The sequence below is a fragment of the Rhinolophus sinicus genome, linkage group LG03 (assembly GCF_036562045.2).
Source record: "Rhinolophus sinicus isolate RSC01 linkage group LG03, ASM3656204v1, whole genome shotgun sequence".
Lineage (NCBI taxonomy): Eukaryota > Metazoa > Chordata > Mammalia > Chiroptera > Rhinolophidae > Rhinolophus > Rhinolophus sinicus.
Genome location: NC_133753.1, coordinates 104563418 through 104583934, shown reverse-complemented (window position 1 = coordinate 104583934; position 20517 = coordinate 104563418). Strand labels below are relative to the sequence as shown.

General features: G+C 41.9%; 1 pseudogene; it reads left to right on the top strand.

Annotated features, from left to right (window-relative positions):
• The first annotated feature begins 3050 nt into the window (after positions 1 to 3050).
• Positions 3051 to 3461, top strand: LOC141570390 (translationally-controlled tumor protein-like; annotated as a pseudogene).
• The last annotated feature ends 17056 nt before the right edge of the window (positions 3462 to 20517 follow it).

Genomic DNA, 20517 nt, shown 5'->3' with positions numbered 1-20517 from the left:
TGGTTTCTAGAGATCCAGAGGTGAACAAGAAAATTCAATCTCAAGTATGTCCAAATAAAAGGAGCGAGTTTGTCCTGCTCCCAATTGTGGGAGAGGCAGCCCTTTGGGGTTGAAAGACAGGCAGAGAGGTGGTGGGAAACAGGATCCAGATCACAAAAGGCCCTGAGTGCTGGACTAAGGAGTTTGATAAAGGAGGGTCACTGGAAGAGGGTGATCACATGGGAATTTTTTAAAATTTCACTTTCACGTCTGTGTATAGAATGACTTCAGGGGGGATAGGATTGAAATTAGTGAACAGTTAGAGGGTTTGAAGAATGGAGGTGCTCGTCAGTGAGAAGGGGTCATATTACAATCAACATTAAATCTACCGTTTTGACTGCTGCATGGATGCATGGATGGAGTTGCTATTGATAAAGATGGGAACATAGGATCTGGTTTGGGGGAAAGATGACGACTTCAGCATTTACTATATTGAGTTCCAGGTATCTCTGGATGTGGTGAGATCATCATATGGTCTGGAGATCAGGGGAGTCAGTTCAAACTGGGAGATATAGCAGTGGAAGCATTCAGAGCATATCTGCAGGGTGAGCATTACCAAATGCTTAAGAGCGGCAAGGTCTCTGAACACACAGTGCCTAAGAATGATCTTTGTTCTATCACGTACTTGAGTCATGGCCTTGGGCAAGATATTAACCTCTCTGTGCTTCAGTTTTCTCATCTATAAAATGAGATATTGATGGTAAATACATAATTCTCAGGTTGAGGAGTATATGAGTTAATGCATATAAAGCTCCCAGAACAGTCAGTCCCTCACATATCTCTGGGTTAGCAAAAGAAAGAGAAGAGAAAAAGATCAGATATGGAACCCTGGGAGTATCTTGATCCCTAGCACATGGGTGAAGGAAAGGACAACCTGGATTGTGAGCAAGTGGTCATCGAAGTGCTGATGACAAGCTGAGACAGGCTGTCATAGAAGCTAAGGGGTGAGAGAGTGATACCGTGTTTCCCCAAAAATAAGACCTAACTGGAAAAGAAGCCCTAGCATGATTTTTCAGGAGGACATCCCCGGAACATAAGCCCTAATGCGTCTTTTGGAGCAAAACTTAATATAAGACCCAGTCTTATTTTCAGGGAAACACAGTAAGAAAATAAAGGAATCAAAACCAGATTCTAGTGTCTTGGGTTCAATAAGTGAAGAACTGAATAGCACATACTCATTTATTGATTGGGCAAATATTTATTAACATCGAAGATGTTGGCACTGGCCAAATAGACAAAAGTCCCACCCCTCATGGAGTTTATCTTCTCATCAGAGGATGCAAATGACGGAATAGAAAAGTGAATTGCATGGTGTGTTAGAAGCTGATGAGTGCTATGGAGACAAACGAATCAGGAGAGGGGGTGAGAGCGCCCAGGAGTGAAGCAGAGTGCTGTTTTGAATTGGAGCAGGTTGGGATTATAAATTGAGGGATTAGGAAAGGTCTTGCTGAAAAGGTGGCATCTGAGCTGACTACTAGTGACCTTAGCTTGTAGGGGTTTCGAGTAAATAAGAGAAAGAAATGAAAGCAGAAAGTATAAAGTGCTATTTCAAAAACTGGACTCTAGAGAAAGAAGGAGTGAGATTGGACTGGAGAGAAACTCAAGGTCAAAGGAGAATTTGTATTTCAGCATGAAAAGACTTCAGCACATTTATTAAAAACCCCATTTTAGAGAGAATAGGGAGATGAGATGATTTGCTCAAATGTCCATTGAGCTAGGAAGTGAGAGAGCCAGAATTCGCCAGGTAGGTAGGATACTACAGCCTGCTACAGTCAAGTGCAGACCTCTGTTACACACAACCACACCTGTCAATGTCTAAAATGCATTGCTTTTAACCTCAGCTGAGTTGTGAATATCACCCCACAACTTTCTCAATGTCTGTTCAGCTACCTCTCTCATTCCCCACAGTGGATACTCCGTATCTCTTTCTTCAAAACCAGTTGCAGGGCTGTTGGAGCACATGAGTACTTGTACAGGGTTAAGGATTAGAATATATTGTCAAGAGACGGTTTAAAGTAAAGGCTCCTTGAGTTTGGGCAGGATACAGACAGGAGCACAGGCATAAGCATACAGAGGCAGTCCAGATGTTACTTGCAGTCAAGCTGGTAAAGCGTCTTAGAGGGGATGCTATCAAATTGGACCAGGAAGCATAGGTTGAACATCACTGGAAGGTGATTGGGTAGCTCTCTGCACTGGAGGGGAAGTTGTAAGCAATGGTGCAAAGTTACTAAACCCTAAACTGTACTGAAATTGTGTATAAAGCTCTTTTAGTTGCTCATATTCTATTTAAATTTCTGTAAAGCTTTTTTCCATTCATCGTTTTGCTACACCTCCATCTTTAGTTTCTTTTTCCCCCTTGTCTGAGACCTGCACCATGTCTCCTACCTCTCCCTCAGCCCGTATCTTTAAATGTGAGGGGATTTCTACTTCCTCCTTCCAGCTTCAATCAGAATCAGTAAGAAGTGCCCCCAGAACTCCACTGAAATGGATGGTACAAGTTCATCTCTACATTTGTCTTCTGTATCACATATTCAGATATAATTTCATTTGGACTTCATCTAAATACATCTTCCTTTATCCTAACAGGAAAGTACTGAAAAAACAAAACAAAACAAAAACAAAAACAACCAAATAAAAAAAACAACCATTAGCTTAACCTAAAAGGGCAGATATAGAATTTGATTTTTATTTTCTGACTTTGTTATAAATTTGTTGTAAATTAAAACAAGGGAAGTAAAGCAAAAATAAGTAAATAGGGCTATATCAAACTAAAAAGCGTCTGTACAGCAAAAGAAACCATCGACAACTGAAAGAGGCAACCCTTTCTTCTGCCCACTCCTCCCTCCGCCTGAGGACCTAGCACTGCTCTGACTGCGTCTGCTCACTCCCAGCTCCTGCTAAGCCAACGCCACTATTGTCTCCTTCCAGCCACCATTGTGATCATCTGCCAGGACTGCATCAGCCATGATGAGATGTTCTCTGACGAGCTGTGTCTGGAGGGGGAGTGGAAAATGGTCTGTAGAACAGAGGGTAACATTGATGACTCCCTCATTGTTGGAAATACCTACGCTGAAGGCCCCAAGGGTAAAGGTACCAAAAACACAGTAATCACTGGTGTTGGTATTTTCATGAACCATCATTTGCAGGAAGCCAGCTTCACAAAAGAAGCCTGCAAGAAGTGCATCAAAGATTACATGAAATCAAAGGGAAACCTGAAGAACAGAGACCAGAAAGAGTAACACCTTTTATGACAGGGCGCAGAACAAATCAAGTACATCCCTGCTAATTTCAAAAACTGCCAGTTCTTTATCGGTGAAAACATGAATCCAGATGGCACGGTTGCTCTGTTGGACGACTGTGAGGATGGTGTGACCCTATGAATAATTTTCTTTAAGGATGGTTTCAAACTGGAAAAGTGTTAACAGAGTTGGCCATTGGGATCCATCACCTGTCTTCATCCTAACTCATTGCTACTTTTCTTCCACACACCTGGTCTAGGACAAATGAGACTGTTGTTACCTTGAAATCTTCATTTATGTTGACCTGGAATTATTTGGAGCAGAGGCATTATTTTTAAGAAAATCAGGTCATGTAGATTGTCTAAAAATAAATTCATTTAAACTCATTTGAGAGAATGCCTCTTAGTTTAATACATATTTAAGTCCATCCTGTGTAGACTTCCTGGAGAAGCTAGAGCCTGGTTGTAGTCCACTACTACAAAGCGTAAGACTGACTTCAGGTAACTTCTACAGTGAAAACTACTTCTGGGACTGGAATATAAAAAAACAGGATCAAAAGTCTCAATTTAGAGTTGAAGTAAAGGGAAAGACCGTGCTCACAGCCAACAAGTGGATTCCTTAGACATTTCATCACCTGCAAATGGAAGTAGTTAACTCTGGAAAAGATTACCAAAAAATAAAAATAAAAAGAGACTGATACAAGTAGAAGAATAAGAGAGAGAGAGAGAGAGAGAGAGAGAGAGAGAAAGAGGTAACCAACTGAATGAGAGAAGATATTTGCAAACAACACCTCTGATAAGGGATTAATATCCAAAATACATAAAGAACTCATACAACTCAACAACAACAAAAAATAAACTATCCAATTAAAAAATGGGCAGAGGACCTGAACAGACACTTCTCCCAAGAAGACATACAAATGGCCAACAGATATATGAAAAAATGCTCAACTTCACTAGCAATTAGGGAAATGAAAATCAAAACCATAATGACATACCACCTATCACGTGTTAGAATGTCTATTATCAACAACACAAGTAATAACAAGTGTTGGAAAAGTTGTGGAGAAAAAGGAACCTTCATACACTGCTGGTGGGAATGTAAATTGGTACAGCCACTATGGAAAATAGTATGGAGTTGTCTCAAAAAATTAAGAATAGAATTATCATACAACCCAGCAATCCCTCTCCTGGGTATCTACCCAAAAAATTGGAAAACATTTATCTGTAAAGATATGCCGTGTTTCCCTGAAAATAAGACCTAGCGGGACAATCAGCTCTAATGCATCTTTTGGAACAAAAATTAATGTAAGACCCGGTCTTATTTTACTATACTATAAGGCTGGGTCTATAATATAATATAATATAATATAATATAATATAATATAATATAATATAATATAATATAATATAATATAATATAATACCGGGTCTTATATTAGTTTTTGCTCCAAAAGACGCATTAGAGCTGATTGTTCAGCTAGGTCTTATTTTTGGGGAAACACAATATGTACTGCTATGTTCATTGCAGCATTACTCGTGGTGGCCAAGACATAGAAACAACCAAAGTGTCCTTTGATAAATGATTGGGTAAGGAAGATGTGGTACATATAGGCAATGGAATATTACTTGGCCATAAGAAAAGATGAAATACTGCCATTTGTGACAACATGGATAGATCTTGAGATTATCATACTAAGCAAAATAAGTCAGACAGAAAAAGTAGAGAACTGTATGACTTCACTCATATGTGGGATATAAAAGTAACAAACGAACAAGACAAACAAACAAAAATCATAGACTCAGTAACAGTTTAGTGGTTACTAGAGGGTAAGAGAGGTGTAGAGTGGTAGAAGAGGGTAAAGGGGGGCAAATATATGGTGATGGAAGGAGAACTGACTCTGGGTGGTGAACACACAATGGGATTTATAGATGATGTAATACAGAATTGTACACCTGAAATCTATGTAATTTTACTAACAATTGTCACCCCAATAAATTTAATTAAAAAAATATATATATCTTTTGATCCCCAATCATAAAAGATAAAGAAACCAAGGTACCGATAATAACTTTCAAGTTATTTCTCCTTTTTTGTTTTTATTTTTGCTTAATTATATATTTATATAATGTTTTGCTTAATTATATAATTATATAAGTTGTCATAGTTTATAACATTTTTGGTTGCTTTATAATTAGACCTGCAGTAAATTGAATTCAATGCTTAACTCCAGTTTTGTGTGTGTGTGTGTTTTGTTTTTTTCTGTGTGTGTGTTTTTTTTTTGCCAACATTTCATTATTACTCATTTCTTGGCGGAAGTTTATTGTTTGGTATCTTATTCAAGAACAGCTCATGGAGAATATATTACCTAAGCATGTGTAGGCCCAAAGGTGTTTCTATTTGTAATACTTGAGTGAGAGTTTGGCTGGATATGAAATTCTTAAATTATACTCTGTTGGTATTACTCAAGTGTTTTCTAATGAATGTTGATATAGAATTGTAGAAAGACAGATGGTTTTCTAATTTTTTAAAATAAATTTGGTGTTTTTTACTTGTCTTTATTTTTACCTTCTTTCTTTATCTTTGAAGCCCAGTAACTTTATTTTCTTAGTTTTATTGATTCTATATCAAGTTTTTCCAGGGGCACAGTATGTAATTTTAATAAATAAATTTACATCTTTTATTTCTCACAGTTTTTCTTGAGTTATTCCTTCATATATATTTTATGTTCTTTTGTTTAGTTCTCTTTTCTAGGGCACCAGTTATGTTAATGCTGAGAAGAAATGTAGCCACTTAGTAGCTGTATGACATTAGGCAAATTGTCTAACCTCAGTGCCTCAGTTGTCTTATCTTAAATATGGAATACTAAACCTTAGACTGTTGTGGTGAAAATTAAACCAGTTAATACATGTGAGTGTCTGGAACTGTGCCTGGTGTGTATCATGTACGGAGTGTTAACTATTATTCTTTTTATCTACTCTGCCTGACTCTGCCATATCAATCATTTCCTCTTTCATCCAATGGTAAATACTTCAGGCTTCAGTCCAAAGCTAAGTGTTAGCTAACATGTTAGTTAAATATTCCTTCTCGGTGGCCCCTAGAATGGACCCTAATTAAGAGATAGATTCATTTTTTTTTTCTTTTGGATTAATATTTATTCCTGGAAAGTTCTTTTTACATGGCCTCCAAATATTCATCCAAATAGTCTTCCTGATTCAATCAACCAAAATAATTTGACTATCTAAAATGGGCCTACAATGATATTAAGCACTGTTAAAAGATAAATTGAGGCATATTAAAAAATTTAAGAGTTTATTTAAGCAAAATTGATTCAAATTGGGCAGCATCCAATCTAGCAGATAGGAAGGAGCTGTACAAAATGAAAGACTTTTATAGGCAGAAGGGAGCAGGAATAAGGATGTTACATCTGGCCAAAAAGTAAGGGATGGCAGACTTCTACCAGGCAGATTGTGTACCTAGTACTAATCAGGTGATTCCTGATTGACTGGGTTAGGATTCCATTTCTGGGAGAATAAAACTAATTAAGTCTTGGTTTGGTGACATGGGGCTTAGCATAAGTGACTCTATTTGGGGCCTATTGTCTTGTTTTTAAAAGTACTAAATGGGATAAACATTATAAGATGTAATCTCTATTATCAAGAACTTCTAAATCTGTGGCGAGATATAAAGCAATGAGTTATTATTTTAGATCTTGCTGCTACTTACTATAATTAAAACAAGAGCTTAGTGAAAAAGAAAAGTGAGAGCAGATTCATGGAAGTAGTAAATTTAAATTGGAACATGGAGTATGGGTAACATTTGAACGAGTGAAAGGAAAAAGAACATTCCAGGTAAGTCATGGTGAGGACAGTGAAAATACTTATTGTATTAATTCAGAATTTTCATACTGTAAGGACACTAGCAGGAAATTGGGTTGGCTCTCGGTGGACTTGGGCATAATATAGGAATGTCAGAAAACCACACAACTAGGTAGGCAGTGGGTGCCTGGTTTTTATTTGCAGACATAGGGCAAAACAAACATTTTGAGAAGTTGCACATGAAAGAAATGAATGACAGAAAGTTCTCGATATTGAATTAATCAGGTAGGAGTGGTTCCTCAAGCTACTTCAGATAATAAAAAACAGTAGCTGAGTGAGAAGAATCCTGATCATAGGAAGGACAAGTGAGCTAAGGGCCGAGTGTCAAGGTCACGATGGAAGCAGGGAAAGAGGAAGTGTTGTAGCCGGAAGGAACCAGACGTTAAACACAAGGAGGAGCTTCAGGAGCTTGAGGAGAATGGTTCAAAACTAGAGATAAATGTTGAGCTTTTCTTTTGTAACTTAGGATCAATTTTGTAAGGGTTAACACACTCTTAAAGAGAAAGGTGTCAGGGCTGGAAACTCCATAGCAAAGCCAATAGCGAGACCCTTATCTTTCTTATGTGGTCCTGAGTAAGCTACAGGTTTTCACACTACCTGGTGATTGTCAGACCTGCTTTGCAACCGGAATGTTGTAATGGCTTGGTAAATTGTGTTTATTAATGAAAAGTCACACTTTTATTTTCTCCACTTGCTTTTGTGCATGAGTTTCACTGGGTGTTTTATTCTGATGGATTTAAAGGTGTTTTTCTGGCTCAGCTCTTGTGCTAAGATCCACTGAGGAGTCAGAACGCGACAGGTACAGTTCAAGAATAAGTATTGTCCTGGTCTTGCAGCTCTTCATTCAGCAGTCAGCAAAGGAAAATTCCTATGGACCAATGGATGAAAAGGGAACCAACATAGAAATAAACAGCGCTTGTCACCTGAAGTCTGCACTTGTAAGGATTGTTTTTGAGATGAGAAGCCTCAGCTGATGACTTCAAGTAATTGAGGCAATATTTCAAGTGATGCACATATATTCCCACTTGATAGGTCTTCCTCTCTAACTAGCCATCATCCTAGTTTATAATGTTATCATATTTTTAATTATATGGTACACACTTGTTTACAGCTATTTGCTATATAATCAGGGTGACAGGGTAGGAAATTCGTTTTTACCCATTGCCTCTGTTTTTTGCTTCAAATTAAACCATAAATACTTCACCTGAGAAAGCTTGTTCAGATTCCTTATCATGCTGGTGTGTGACCACAATAGAAATGCCCTAAGGCGGAATGTCCTGGGAGCTGACCTACAGGACACTTCGGGGGATGTCTATATTCACACAGCAGGATTCTCACATTAACACATGCTCAGAGAGTAGTGTTGACTGCTTGCTTGACTGAGTATTTGGAAAGGAATTTATGACACCAGTGCTTGTATCTCTTTATTGACTGTTGTGGAGGTTGGAACATGTAGAGTGAAAAGCAGTTGATAAGTTGATAACTAAGAAAAATGAAAGTTGCAAAGTATCTAGCATGGTGGCTGGTGTACAGGAAGGAGGTTTCAGGAAATGGCAGTGTCCCTCCTTCCTTCGGCATTTGGCAGAGGGGATAGACCAGAAACAGACAATACCAGGTTACTGCAATGCCTCATCTGGGCTACATCTTGGTGAAGCCAGAGTCTATATTAAGTACCCAGCTAGGCAGAAATCTAATCTTTTATTTTATTTTTCCAACTGTGGCTTCACTGTATTAGGAACTGGGCCCCTTTTTATTCCACTGTGGCCAAGGCCCACCTACAGTATCATCTATAATTATGAGTTGTTTGAATTTGTTGAGTACGTTTCATGAGCCAGATTATGTGCCAGGTGCTTTATATAAACCGTCATGTAATCCTCATAGGAGTCTCTGCGCTGAGGCTCGGAGGGGTTGAGTCTTTCTCTCTAGGTCACCCAGTAGGCTAACCTGTAGAACCTGGATTAGAACCCACACTGGTGTGGCTCCAAATCCCATGCCTCTCACCACACATTACGCTTCCTGTTCTGGCTTTGTTTTCGTGTCACAGAGTGTCTACCTAGGGTCTCTGGTCCCCAGAGATTGCCTTTCCTATCCCTCAACAACGGTGTTTCATTTCTATGTCACCAATACCTCTGGCTCCCTCCTCAGCCCTTGTGCTTGCTTTGCTTCCCAAGCATCCGATTGCTACTCTAAGGCTGGCATAGGGAAGAGGGACACAAGAGAAGGGGCGCCCTGGGTTTCAGTGATGCCAGATACTCATATACCACTGAGATGGTAGAAGGCTACCTGTCGTGCGGGAGACCCTGCTCGCTGTGCCATTTGTCATGCGGGGCGGCCTGTGGGGTCTCTGCTCCCGCTCCCCATACAAGAACGCAGGATATGGTGAGGCCAAAAAGGAACACCCACGGAGCCATAAGTAGGGGAGTCATACCGCTATATTCTCTCTGGCGGCACTATACTCTCACTGGAGGCTGGATCCACACTGTCCGCAAACCGCCATCCACGCTTGCCAGCCCAGCCGCCATCTTCTTGCTAGCCCCCATTCTTTCTCTCTTCTCTCTCCCTCTCTCTGCTAGCGTAGCCACAGCAGTTATATTAGTGGCCAATGGCTCACTGGTTACAGCTGACGGCCAACTAGCCACAGCTGATGGCCATGCAATCACAGTTGATGGCCATTTACTACCTGAGCCAGCACCTGTCTATGTGAGGCCAAGAGCCTGGAAACTACTTTCTGGGGCTCTGCCCCCACACTACCTCATGACAGCCAACTACACTGGGGTGATGATGCAACTTCGTAAAGCTTGAAAAAGAAACAATGATTATAGCAGTAATGAAACTGGATATATAGAGATCATCATTGGAGAGGTGCAAATATTGGTTTCTGTCTTGGGAGAAAGAGATAGAATTAAGGCCCAGAAGTATGCCTAGTGAAGGATGCTAAAGGTAGGGTTGGTAAGTAGGAAATCAGGAGGTATATCAGAAGAAAATGAGGGGCAGCCCAGCTACTGCTGGTGAATACTGGGGCTCTGGCTTTGGCTACAATTATAGGACTAAAAGTCTCCCTACTCATAAGCTTGACAGTTTTAGAGACCTTCATAGCAGCTGAAAGTGATGGGCACTTAAACTCATCTAACCAGAGGTCTGGTAATTGCCTTTTGTTGTTGAAAAGTTTAAGAACAAGAGCCGTGTTCCACAGTCCTCCCTAGAGCTTAAAACTACCCTAGGTGCCTAGTAGGTGTTTAATAAATACCTCCTTTTACGTGGATAAAGAATAGCGCCAATTCCATGCCCTCAGCCTCCCTCAGAGGAAAATTATAATGTTCATATGGGAGCAGCAGAGCATCAAACGGATGTTTGACATTTTAAGAGCTGATTTCAGATTATCAGAGAAATCTGGTAATGCATGACTTTTCTACCCCAGCAGTGTCTATGAGATCGTCACAGCATGTAGCATCCTGCAAAACTCTGCCATCATGTGGGGTACACTATTTGAGGGAGGCAGGTACAAATTCCAACAGAAGTCCTGTCAAAAGACAAGTGTGGAATACAGAATCACTTGTTACTGAACCAAATCCCTGGATACACATAGGGAGCAACTGAGGAAAGAGTGATCAAATATAGCAGCAACTGAGCACAGAGTTGTAGACAGCTAGAAAGACAGTTGCTCTCACCATTACAAAAGAAAGATCCAGATACACTGAAAATGAATTGCTTTTCTTGAACCCACCAGAAAGCTGAGTTTACAGGGAAAACAACTACCCTGAAATCTGGAGAGAGATGGATGTCTGTAGGAAAAAATAGAATCTGAGCATTTGCTTACCTGGGCACATGTCACCTGATGTCACTCACATAAATGTGTAAAAAGATTCAGCTAAAAGTTGTTCACAACTTGCTAAAACTTGGTTCAGGCTAGTGTGCGAATGGGACATTCCTGGGAACTGCGGACATAGGGAGCTCATACCAGTTTGCAGGTTTTTCTCCCAGAATTCTACCAGGTGCTCAGAGGGGAAATGGGGAGAATCCTGAGAATTCCTCTCATGGAGTTGGCTGAGGGAGGGAATAGCAGCCACTGCCAAAACCCCACCCAGACCCATCTACCTCACCTTCTCTAAGGAACAAAAGTCTTAATCTGCAGCAGGGTAGACAAGAAAAACTATAGTCCAAGGGCACTGGTGGCTAGCCATTGTAGCTAGGGGCAATGAACAGGAAAAAAGACAGCTCAGTCATTGGTAGAAGGGCTGGAGCAGTGCTAGGCTCATCACATCTGGAGAAGGTACAAGAACATTTGTGAAGGCCACACCGTAGGACTCAGTGCCTGTCCCAACCTGAAGTTTAATCAGAAAAGATGGTGCCTGACCCTCAGTCACCATGCTAACAAGTACAGAATGAAATATAACAGTGGATTACAGCTGGGAGACCTACAAGAGACAAACCCTCTCTGGGGAGAAACAAGGCAAGCAGAGTGACCTGAAGCCACACAGGGAGCAGACACTGAGAAAAACCTCCTGGCAAATTAACCCCCATCCTAAACACAAGATATTGTTAGAGGAATTTGATACTGTGGCACGCTGTGTGTAAACAGAGCAATGACAAACTTCCTAACCAGCCCAACTCCTGACCAGATGAATATAAGCCCCCACACTAAAGGCTTAGCAGAAAGAAGGACATCATCTCCAAGCATAAAAAAATATTAATCTCAGCATCCATTGTCTTACCTAACAGGTCTGGGTTTCAACAGTTACAGGCACATAAAAACATAAAACAAAAAACAAAAACAAAAACAAAAAATGCAGGCAGAAAAGATAAAGCAATCATCAGAACCAGATTCAGATATGATAAAGATGTTGGAACTATCTGGGAATTTAAAATACCTATAATAAACATGTTAAAGATTCTAATGGAAAAAGTAGGCAACATGTAAGATCAGATAGGTAATTTTAGCAGAGATATGGAAACTGAAAAAAAAAAAAAAAAAAAGAAAACTAGAATTCAAATGTTCCAGCATTTATGAAGCCAGCTTGCGAGCCTGAGGCTTTCTTGGAAGCAGAGGTTCCCATGCCCGATTAATAATGTGGTCTGGTTTTGGAACAGATTTCCACCCTCTGTCTCCTGGTCAAATCTTTGCCCTGATCCATCTGTGGACGCTGACTTTAGCCTTTAGGAGGCTCCTCCCAGAGAGAGCCATGCAAAGCTTCAGTTCCCAGTCCTTCCTTGTACGCAGTGCTCTAGCAAGTGGAAGTGTCCATTGCTCCCTGAAAATACAATGCAGTTTTAAGCCTTTCCACTTCCTATTTCCTCTGAGGTTATGATGGTGCTCCTTCCCTATTTGCACAACAAACTCCTATTCAACCTTTAAAGCCCAACTTTGATGTTGCTATACTATACTACTTTCCTTAAGTTCTTGTCCTCTACCCCAATGTTGTAAATTATTTTGTAGTTTTATTTATTACACTAGACTAGTTGTTTATTAACTTATGTCATCCACTAGATTATGAGCATTCTGCGAGTAAATTCATTGTTATTTCTATATTTTTATGACATTAAATTTTATGACTCATAAATATCCCATTGTATCATCCTACTGCTGGACAGTTGGGTTTATTTCAGTTTTTAACTATAGTAAATAATTATGTAATGCATGACTTTAAAATAAAGTCTTGTTCTCAAAACTAAACATTTTCTTAGGGTAGGAGGTACAATAGCCCTAAGGCATGCATAGTCCTGGTGAGTGTTTATAGACTGGCAGAAAGGCAGGAGTTGTCAGGTGTGGTGTGTGAGGGCAAAGAGGTAGAGATGAGATCTAAGAGGAAGGCAGCGTCAGATTACAGTGTCTCGTAGACCATGGTGAAGACTTTGGACTTCAGAGTAATGTGGGAAGCCACTGGAGGATTTGCATAGGGGAATGAAGTGGTTAAATTGGTCATGTTACCAAGAATAGATTATTGTCAGTAGGAGCAGGGACACCAGTAAGGAGGGACCCCTCAGATACCCAGAGTTCGGGCTTCAAAGAAAGAGGTACTACGAAGCCTGGATTTACCATTAATTGGCTGAGTGATTGTAAGAAAATCATGACATTTTTGCTTCAGTTTTCTTTTCTTGTGGACAGATCAAATACCTGAAGAGAGAAAAATCAGTCTTTAAAGTTGATAACGAAAGATAACTAAACTGTTAGGTGCTTATTCTTTCCCATGGAAAGAATGCAATTCATGATAGGGTTTCAGGAACAGCACACTTGACAGCTTCAGCTGATCCAGAGAGGGCGAGTTCTGGCCCACACTGGACACCCAGCCTTAGACAGAGGCAGCCATGAGCACGTGATGAACAGAGGTCTGGGGGGACCAGAAACGCAGAACATGATTCCCCAAGAGAGAAGGTAACCAAAGATGTATACAAAAAAGCAGCATTATTTAGGCCTTTTGTCTTCTAGAAAGAAAGATAAAACATGTTTGCCTCATTAGCTTTTAAATTTAAAAAGAGGGGGCTGTAGATTTTATTCCTTGAGTATTAAACGTTCTATCCCATTTGGTGACCAATTCAGAGGGGATAGTAGTAGAAGTAAAAGGAGGGCGTGATCGTTAATTTTATGTCACCTTGACTGGGCCATGTGATGCCTGATATATGGTTAAACAATTGTCGGAGTGTGGGGACAGAGTCCCAGAGAGCATTTTCCAGGCTCTCGGCCTCGCGTTGGGAGGTGTTGGCTCGGGGAGTGAATGACCATCAATGGTGATTGGTTGGCCATCAGCTGTAATGGGTTGGCCAATTGGCTACTGATGTAGCTGCGGGGCTGGGTTCATTGGTTGGTTTGTTGGCAGGAAGAGAAGTGAATGGTGGACTGCGGATCGTGTGGCTACTACTGTGTGTGTCTTGCCTGGCCGCCAGAGAGAATATAGTGGTATGACTCCCCTAGCTATGGTTCCATGGGTGTTCCTGTTTGGCCTCACCATGTCCTGTGTTCTTATGTGGGGAGCAGGACCAGAGGCCCCGCAGGCCGCCACACAAGACACTGTGTATGTATGTGAGGGTGTTTCTGGATAAAATCAGCATAGCATTTGACTTGGTAGACCCAGTTAAGCAAATGGCCCTCTCCAATATGGAAAGGCCTCATTTAGTCCATTGGAGGCCTGAATAGAAAATGCATAAATAAGGGAGAATTTCTCCATCTCTCTCTCTCTCTCTCTCTCTCTCAATCCCTCTCCATATATATATATATATATATATATATATATATATATATATATATATATATATATATATATATATATATATATACACACACAGAGTGTGCCAAAAAACTGTATATACATTTTAAGAAAGGAAAAAAGCTATTAAAATTGTATTAATATATACCAATAACAAAAGATGAATACAAGTCACGTTTGACTTCTGCGAATACAAGAGGTGCTCAAAATGATTAACATCAGCCTACAGATACTTCTGATTATGGTGAACTACTGCCTGAGCAACAATGACCATCTCTTAAAACGTGTATACGTTTTTTTGGCACCCCCAGTATATACACTTATATTCTCTCTATATTCTTTATATCTTCTCAATATACATATATCTTCTCTCTCTCCATATATCTCTCCATATATCTCCACTTCTGGAAGCTTACTCAGAAGCTACTGAGTATAGCTCTCTGTTCCCATTTCTCTGTATCTGCCATTCTCTCCCTTTTTCCTCTATCCCTATCTCTACCTGTATCCTGTTGCTTCTGTTTCTCTGGAGAACCCTGACTAATACAGAGGGTCTGAGAAGTTGTTTGAGGAGTCTACTGAAAATGGGGCAAAGGAGATGATGGAGCCATACGGAGGAAGTAAAACAGGAAAGAGGAACAACAGAGAAACAAGGAGCATGTGAGAGGCCAGAAAGGAGTTTACTTTGGGGAGGGAACAGTAGATTGGGAGGGGACACGAGGGGCTTCTGTGATGGTGATGATGTATTTCTTGACCTGGGTGCTGTTTACACAGTTTTTGGTTTTTTTAACTTTGAGATAATTCATTGAGTCATGTATTTATGTTTCGGGTACTTAGTGTTTGTGGTTTATTTCACAATAATAAAGTTATCAAAAGAACAAAACAGAAAGAAAAAGGGAGAGAATGACAGATACAGAGAAATGGGAACAGAGAGATATACTCAGTAGCTTCTGAGTAAGCTTCCAGAAGTCCCGCACAGCTGTTCCTTATGCTGGGTTCTTCAGAGCATTCTCCTGCAACCCAGTATTGTACGTCGTGACCTGAGCCTCCTGTCTTTCCAGCTCTCTGTCCTCTTCTCTCTCTGTACTTTCTTTTTCCTTACATGGAGGCCAGCATTTCCCAGTATCCTCCATGTTATGCCAGCCCACTGGGTACCTGGAGGCCTTGCTTCTTTACGCAGCCTGGGCCATGACAGCAATCATTTCTATTCTTCCTTATGAGCGCTCACTCCCAGGCTCCTGATCCTTATGACTAACACCTTTCACAAACCTACAAACTTGGATTAAACCTTCAGTTTTACTTCTACAGTCTCTACAGCAGATACTACTTCAACAAATATTTATTGAGGGCCTATTTTGTGCCGCCACTGGTCTAGGTGCAATGGAAACAGGGACGGCTAACTTCCAAGAGTGAGTGCTCCAAAAGACCCAGGCTGAAGCAAGATTCTGAAGTAGCTTCAGAAGACTCAGCATGTCACTTACGCCTCATTCTATTGGTCAAGCAAATCACAAGTCCAGCCCAGACTAAAAGAAAAGGAAGAACAGTCTCTATTGCTTGATACAAAAATGGCATGTGCATAAACAAAGGAATTGGTGGCATCCGTTTTGGAGACAAGCTACCACTACCACTGCGTTGAACTGCTGCCATACTGCTACACCGAGCTGACTGCCGTTCCTTGAATACACAATTCAGTCTCACACTTCTAAGCTCCTGAACAGTTTAGGTCCCTGTGTTTGGATTATCCCTTTGTCCCTTGTCTATCAAACTCCTGCTCATCTTTTAAGATTAAGTTTTTGTATCAGCTCTTCAAGACCAACTAATGTCTCACCCTTCTAGCTTTGGGCTACTGTTACAAGTGGAAAAAAGAAAAGAAAACGATATGTTGCAGTGTTAGTGCCCAACTCCTGTAAACGTGGCCTTTTCTAGAAAATAGTCTTTGCAGATGTAATCGACATAAAATGAGGTAAATTAAGGTGAACCCTAATCTAATATGATTTGTGTCTTTATAAGAAATGAGACACATGCAAATGGAAGAAAGAGGCAGAGATTGACATTATGTAGCTGCAAGCCAAGGAACACCAAGGACTGCTGGTGACACCAAAAGTAAGAGAAAGGCATGGAGCAGACTCTCCCCTAGAACCTTCAAGAAACCACGGCCTTGGAAACACCTTAACTTTAGATTTCTGGCCTCGGGAACTGTGAGGAACAATGTCTCGGATAATCATTACATTTTTAAATAAGTAATTTCATTAATGTATGAGTAAATTAAATAAATTTTAATACAAATACATACCATATTTGCTTTGCATGTATGGGACATATTCTTTGTTCCTGTATGACTGTATTTTACTGACAGAAAATGGACATTCAAGAAATGCCAAGTTAGCCTTTGTTTACAAGCCTTCAGCTGCTCTAATCTATGAAATTGTAAAGCAAAATTGTTCACAGCTGTGGGACCTGGGCCACATTTAAAATCCTCATTAGCCACGTGAACTTCTGGAATACCTTAGTACCTGTGGAGTCTTTGGTGGAATGTTCTGTTATGACCGCAGAAGGCCAAGCCTTGGAGAGAAGGAGAAAAATCCACAAGATGTTTGGTTGCTGGTTTATAGCCCTGCTCTTAATGGGCAAGTTCCACTGAACAGAGGGCTCTTCTTAGAGCTGCACTGTGATCACTAGAGAAGTTGGAGCTTTGCCCAGAATTCTGTTAGACCGCAGGCCACATCTGCAGCCTTACAGGTTCTCCACTCCAGCACGGACCTAGTATGCTTCTCCCTGGCTAGGTGAGTTGAAGGGGCCTTTTTGCTGGGGAAGCACGAAGCTCCTTTGTTCCTTTAACTTCTTGTTCTATTTCCCACTCTGTGGGGGCAGAGCCCCAGAAAGTAGTTTACAGGCTCTCGGCCTCACATGGAAGAGTGCTGGCTCGGGTAGTAGATGGCCGTCAGCTGTGGCTGATTGGCCGTCAGCTGTAGCCAGTTAGCCAATTAGCCGCTAATATAACTGCTGCGGCTACGGAGGAGAGTGGAGGAGGGTGAAAGAGAGTCGTCGGTGGGTTGCAGACAAAACAGACAGCAGGTCGCATGTCCAGTGAACCCAGCCTCCAGTGAGACCGTAGTGGTATGACTCCCCTACCTATGGCTCCGTGGGTGTTCCTTTTTGGCCTCACCATATCCTGCGTTATGTGGGGAGCGGGACCAGAGACCCTGCAGGCCTCCCCGCATGACACACTCCCTTACCCACCTCATCATCCAGAGCGCTAGCCTTCCTCAAAAAGGCAAGGTAAGTCGGGGGAGCCTGGAGAATCTTACCCACCTTACCCTCCCTTTTTAGAATCCTGGCTTGTGCCGCTCATGACCCTGGGACACTGAAGTATACTGATTAGGTTGCAAGAATGGCTTTCGAACTTGAGAATTCCAAGTGTGTCTATAAGGCAGGAGCCTGTTCAGACGAACACAGAGGCGTAAGTAGATGAACAGACAGACATAGGATAGTATTTTGCATCACAATTACCTGTTTACCCATTTCCTTCCTCAGTTGGAAGAAAATGAGCCCAGGAGAGCAGAATTTGTCCTTTTTCCCTTTTTTTCCAGCACCAGCTCTTACATAATGTTTCTAAAGAACAGTATATAAGAAATGTTTGTGGAGTGAATATTAAGTTTGCATAAACACACTCGCACAGGCACACAAAGGTCACAGATGCAGGGATTCTGCCTCCAACTGGTTTATCCTACAGGAAGTGCGTGTGCCATTTGGCTTATACAACGTGCCTCACCTATGATGAGCTGAGCACCCCTATGAAGATTTGTTTATGTAGCACCCATTTTACACATTATTTTGTGCATAACTTTTCTATCAAAATAAAGCTCTTTCCCCGAAGGAGAGAACCAACTTCTCCCCCTTCTCTCCACATATTCAGGAAATGTCCAAAATACCCTCTCATTGTCAGTCTCACCCTCACCTGGAGTTGGCTTCTCATTCCCCTGAGCGAGAGCATCTGCCTGGTGAGAAGGTTGAGGCGGTTTGTCACTATTGGGCAATTGATGAAAGTGTAGTCTGAAGCCTTCGGCCTCACCTCCCTGGGGACAGATGACCTGCAGGCGTCATGTAGCTCGTGGGCTTGGTGGCTCATCAGTGTTCAAGATCTGAACTTGGCAGTGTTGCTTGAAATATTAACTTTGTAGAGTTGTTTCAAGAATCCCCTTCCGTGCTCCTAGTTCGCATTGTCTGCAATGCAACATTCTCGGGGAGGTCCACTTATTTTTACTATTGAATGCTCCATACTTCTTTCTTGTCACAGTGACCATCTTCCTGAATATTAATGAGCTGCTATGATCGGAACCATTCCTTGGGGACTGTGAGGCAGCTGCTACAGCAGCAACAGCTTTTCTACTGAGGAAAAACAGCGTCTTCAAATCCTGACTTAATAACACTCATGTGTTGAGCTAGCTTCATAGAAGTGCGGAGAGGCCAGAGACACTGAAACAGCCACGTTGCATGACTGATGCAAAGATGTGGACCTGAAGATGAGTGTGGCACGTTGCATTTGTGGCACCGATCTTCACCCTTCTCCACATCTGTGCCCTTTGCCATGTGACTTTGCAGTTCCTCCCATAATGAGGCAGAATCTATTCCAGGCCCCATGATTCCCTATTTAGACTTTTGAACCTTACTTTGGCCAATAGGATGTTAGCATATGTGGGGGCAGAGCCCCAGAAAGTAGTTTCCAGGCTCTCGGCCTCACATAGACAGGTGCTGGCTCAGGTAGTAAATGGCCATCAACTGTGATTGCATGGCCATCAGCTGTGGCTAGTTGGCCGTCAGCTGTAACCAGTGAGCCATTGGCCACTAATATAACTGCTGTGGCTACGCTAGGAGAGAGAGGAAAGGGAGAGAGAATGGGGGCTAGCAAGAAGATGGCGGCTGGGCTGGCAAGCGTGGATGGCGGTTTGCGGACAGTGTGGATCCAGCCTCCAGTGAGAGTATAGTGCCGCCAGAGAGAATATAGTGGTATGACTCCCCTACCTATGGCTCCGTGGGTGTTCCTTTTTGGCCTCACCATGTCCTGCGTTCTTCTATGGGGAGCGGGAGCAGAGACCCCACAGGCTTCCCTGCATGACAGCATACATGACAAAAGAGGAGGTGGTAAAAAGTGCCTGTGAGATTGCACTTGGAGTGCAGCACCTCTGCCACACCCACGAGAAGGGCACACCTGGGCTAGCCTGCTGGTCCCAGGAGGAAGGTGAGAGCTTGAGCAGAGCCAAGGCATTCCATTTGAGCTCACCTACATTAGCCACCAATGTGCCAGGAGCTCAGCCCCTAGGAGCCAACCCCAGATCACCCACAGGTTGCTGAGCCGAGAGGATTGATGTTTGAAGTTACTATGCTTTGGGGTAGTTGGTTACACAGCACGACTGCAACCTGTTACACACCGAATGTTTGCGTCCCTCCCAAATTCCTATGTGAAATCCTAGTCCCAATGTGATGGTATCAGCAGGTGGGGCCTTTGAAGGGTGATTAAGTTCTGAGGGTGGAGCCCTGATGAATGGGTTTTGCTTTTATAAAACAGGCCCCATAGAGTTCCTTGATCCTCCCACCATGTGAAGACATAGTGAGAAGACAGCCATCTATGAACCAGAAAGAGCTTTCACCAGATACCCAATCTTCTGGTGTCTTAATCTTGGACTTTCCAGCCTCCAGAAAGGTGAGAAAGAAATGTTTGTTGTTTAGAAGCCACCCCAGTCTATGATACTTTGTTACACCAACCTGAATGGACTGAGACATAACACCTGTTAACTGGGGCCATAGGGAATTTCAGAGAAAATAAGTGGTCAGCTTGGGTCTGTAATTAGTGTCAGAAGTCTGTGAATAGCCTGAGGTGTAGGCCTGACCAAGACTTGCTCAGTCTGGTTACTCCGTGCACAAGCTCCCGTCTCTATTGCTTTTTCCTGGTCCAAACCATGAGCATCTCCCCACTGGAGCCACCTGCCATCTCTCATTGTCACCTGGAGTCAACTGCCAACCTAATTTCTCCCATGCTCGCCCCCTTATGACATGCTTGCCACACAACTGCCAAAATGATCATTTAAAATCTAATACATATCATGACACTTCTCGGCTTAAACCCTTTAATAAATGAATGAAACCCAAACTCCTGTGTAATGTGGT